Source organism: Brienomyrus brachyistius, chromosome 13, assembly GCF_023856365.1.
Source record: "Brienomyrus brachyistius isolate T26 chromosome 13, BBRACH_0.4, whole genome shotgun sequence".
NCBI classification, from domain to species: Eukaryota; Metazoa; Chordata; class Actinopteri; order Osteoglossiformes; family Mormyridae; genus Brienomyrus; species Brienomyrus brachyistius.
Genome location: NC_064545.1, coordinates 8,451,228 through 8,455,639, shown reverse-complemented (window position 1 = coordinate 8,455,639; position 4,412 = coordinate 8,451,228).

The window sequence follows — 4,412 nt, the reverse complement described above, 5'->3', positions numbered from 1 at the left end:
CCCTAATAAAGCTGATCCTATCCAGTACTAGATAGGTATCCCTAATAAAGTTGATCCTATCCAGTACTAGATAGGTATCCCTAATAAAGCTGATCCTATCCAGTACTAGATAGGTATCCCTAATAAAGCTGATCCTATCCAGTACTAGATAGGTATCCCTAATAAAGCTGGTCCTATCCGGTATATCAGCTTTCAACTTTATGTAACTTATTTACAGACAAGCTTTTGAATGAGTTATTTAGCAATGTGACATATTGTCACGGTTATGGTTTTGTTCTTCAAACCATCGGACTGATGACTAAGTAGTTTATCATTTTAACACAGAAACCATGTCAGTGCTGAGAAAACACCCATGTTTCCCACCCTGAATGCCTGCAAGTTGGCTGGGATGCCGCCAACCAGCTCCTGTTGCAGTTTGTTTCTGCGGGAAGCCGAGTTGTCAGAAAACGCGGGAGTTTCCTGTGAATGCTGTCAGTGTGCCCTGGAAGCTGCAAAGCTACAGTCGTGCATCACTCTGTGCTCCTTCACTCTTCTTCGGATGATTGATGATTGACAGAATCATAATGGCCTCACCACCCTCCCTTGCCTGGCTCCATAATGATGGTTTACGGAAAAAAAATCCCAGGAATTCTACACGCCTATATTCTTTTGTCTGCAAGAGCAGATTCTATTTCAGAAAGTAAACCAACATTCTTATTGTCTCTCAGTCTTTCCCCTGGTTCTGCTGCTCGCTGCACAGAGAAGCCCCAAAGTGGTGTGTATTCTGTGTACCTGCCCCCCGTCAGGGTGCAAACTGACATGTGACTGATACGGCAGCTAGATTTTCATGTGAATGGGTTTGGGAGCCCATGCGTGGTACCTGGAAACTGGAAGTAGCCCTTATATACTGTGCAAATAAATAAGGTTACAGCTTGGAAACATCATCTTAATACTTAGAGAAGTGTATGTACTGTCATCTGGGTATCATGAACAATTCTATGTATTGTTTTAATCAAGGTTTTCTCTCCAAAATGGACCCGTCTAAAGGTGCTGTTGGTGGTTGTGTCAGGTGTGTTGGAGATCTATGCAAACTGTCACCCACATGCACACACAGGGAAAAGGTGCATATACTGCTGCACATGTCACACACATGCTGTCGCACATGCATTTGGGCCAATAAACTTACGTGTTTATCGCACTCATCCATGTGTTCTCTTCAGGATGTAGTATGGAATTCATTCTGGTTGACTCAGGACTTCAGAGGATAATGTACACACATACCCTTGCGTTACAGAGGTGACTTTCCCTCAACTGACATGGGTATTTGTCACTTGCCACCACACTCCCTAACCTGGCTCCATAATACTCCCACCACACTCCCTCACCTGGCTCCATAATACTCCCACCACACTCCCTAACCTGGCTCCATAATACTCCCACCACACTCCCTCACCTGGCTCCATAATACTCCCACCACACTCCCTAACCTGGCTCCATAATACTCCCACCACACTTACTCACCTGGCTCCATAATACTCCCACCACACTCCCTAACCTGGCTCCATAATACTCCCACCACACTCCCTAACCTGGCTCCATAATACTCCCACCACACTCCATGACCTGGCTCTATTATATTCGCATCACAATCCCTTTTCTGGCACTATCAATCTCCCACCATCATACACAGAATAGGTTTGGCATATCACAAAATCACAGGCCCAGCCTGCATTGTACAAGTCACTATATAATGCAGTGGTTTCATGATGCAGGATCAGAATAACATGTGAAGAATGGTTAAGTTATGCAATGTTCTCTGAATCAGGTATATGGCTTCATAGCGGTAGGGGTGGAGATTCAATGAACCAAACAATCCAGCATACATAAGAACATAAGAAATTTACAAACGAGAGGAGCCCATTCGGCCTGTCATGCTCGTTTGGGGAGAACTTAACTAATAGCTCAGAGTTATTAAAATCTTTTCTATCTCTGATTTAAAGGAACCCAGGGTTTTAGCTTGTGCTACACTAGCAGGAAGACTATTCCATACTCTAACTACATGCTGTGTAAAGAAGTGCTTCCTCAGATTAATTTTTAAATGTTCTCCCACTAATTTCCACTTATGGCTATGAGTTCCAGTATTTAAACTAATATTAAAGTAGCCATTTGGCTGAAAAGCATGGAGACCTTTTAGAATCTTATATACCTGCATCATGTCCCCCCTTAGTCTCCATTGCTTGAGGCTGAACAGATTCAGCTCAGCTAACCTCTCCTCATAAGACATTCCTCTAAGGCCAGGAATCATCCTCATAGTCCTATGTTAAACCCTTTCCAAGGCAGCAATGTCCTTCTTAAGGTATGGTGACCAAACCTGCGTACAATATTCTAGGTGGGGTCTTACCAAGGAATTGTATAATCGTAGCATCACCTCCCTTGACTTAAACTCCACACACCTAGAGATGTAACCCAACATCCTATTGGCCTTTTTAATTGATTCCCCCCACTTTACAGATTTACACCTTAGCAGTTTGATAACGGGATGTTCCAGTACCTCTGTCGAAAATAATAGCACAGTCCCTCCTGCGACCCTCAGTCCTGCAGTCTTTGGTTCCCCACTCATAGCGCCTTTCATGCTACACAGTCGGCCAGACTACCAGCAGACAACAAAACACACTTGTTTTCTTGGCTCATTGCCACACCCAGCCCGGCACCACCCATATCAACCTGAGAAGTCAAGCGGTTCAAATTAAGGGTGGACCGACTATCAGATTGTCTACTTTTCTAAATGATGCACTTTTTTTTTTGAGTAAGCAGGGTCAGTTTGTCCCTAGAGCAGTTGGGGGTTAACCCCATTTTAGGGGCATGTCCTTGGGACGACTCTTGACTCCTAAACGGTGTTAACCTTTTAACAAGATATTTCTTAGCAGCACATGTACACGGGCCAGGAGAGCTTCTCAGGGAGTTCCTGAAAACCGGTTTTGTGAGCTGGGTGGCTGGGAGTTACACTTACTCCTTTGACATGAGCAGACAGGTTGCACCCATGGGGAAGGGAGGCACCGTCAGGCCCATGCCTAGAGATGAGGTATGTCCTACAGAGGGGCCTGATGGTGCCTCAGCCTCCAGTCACAAGGCTCCACCCGCAGGGAACCTGTAGCCCTGGTTTAGTCGCTCATCCCAGAGTGAATCATCACCTTCCGTCAAACCTGCAAAAGAATGCAACTTGCAGCAACAATCGTCGTATCATCAGGGGACATTGGTGAGTAATTCTGGTTATTTGAAAATAACATACCCTTGTCATCAAGGTGAAAGTAACAAACCGTTTAAATTTCCACCCTCATTTTTTTGCTAAAGGTTAATTTTACTTAATGCTTTGCGCTGTGAGCCTGCAGTAATTCTTATGTCTGCTGAGGAGAGCAGTAAAGCGTCCGGTGTTGGATCTCTTCTCTAGAACTGCCTAATCTAATGCAGGTTGTGACAAGACCTGGAGCTGGTCCATGGACCCTGTTCCAGGAGGCACAGGGAACAAGACCAGAACTTTCTTCATTGAGAAGATGCACGTACTAAAGCAATTTGCCTGTATAGCATCCCTGGACTATTAAAGTATTAAAGTAAAGTAAACTCATGTGAACCCAGGGAGAACATGTGATCTCCACACGCTGGGGTCGTGACAGAAGTCAAACTCTGGAAGTCCGTACTGCAACCATCTTGGTGCGCACAGCATATGATTGGAGATTCACCGAAATCAGAGTCCTCATTATGCATATCTATTACACCGGAAGGGCTTACAAACCACAGTCCCCAACAAGTACCGTGTCAGAGGTTCTGAAGTACAGTCCCCCAAACCCCAACCTTCTGTGGTAACGAGTACAATCCCATAGCCACCATATGTCCCGCTGGTACCTTCAGAGCATCAGAGAAATGAGGAGCGACATCACGCATCTGACCATGTTTATTAGAGAACAAAGTTAAATATAGTGTAAGGAATATAGAGGAAGCTCTTTGCTTCTCGGGATCTGCAGTGACACACGTGCAGTGGGATCAGTCAGCGGCATATGGGGGAGGGACATGTGGGGAAAACGCCTGCTTCTTTTGTGAGAGGGGCTGGGGAAGCCCTTCCTTGCTAAAGTCTGAAAGAGGGTGTGGGGGAGCTCGGGGAATGGCTGATTTCCAACATCTCGTTGTTTACCCGAAGCACATCGAGAGGCTTACTCAGTGATCCAGTAATAGGACCTCCCCCTCCCCATTATCAAGTCGAAGTCTTAATCCCCACCTGTTAAAATGTATAGGCACTGTCGTACACAGGGGGTGGGACCTGACGTGAGGGGGTGAGTCACTAAGATGCGTAAGAAGCAAACTGCCAGCTGGTCCAGGTGCTGCTGTCTGGGTGGGACAGGAAGCGGCGATGAGGGTGGGAGGGACACATGACACGAGTC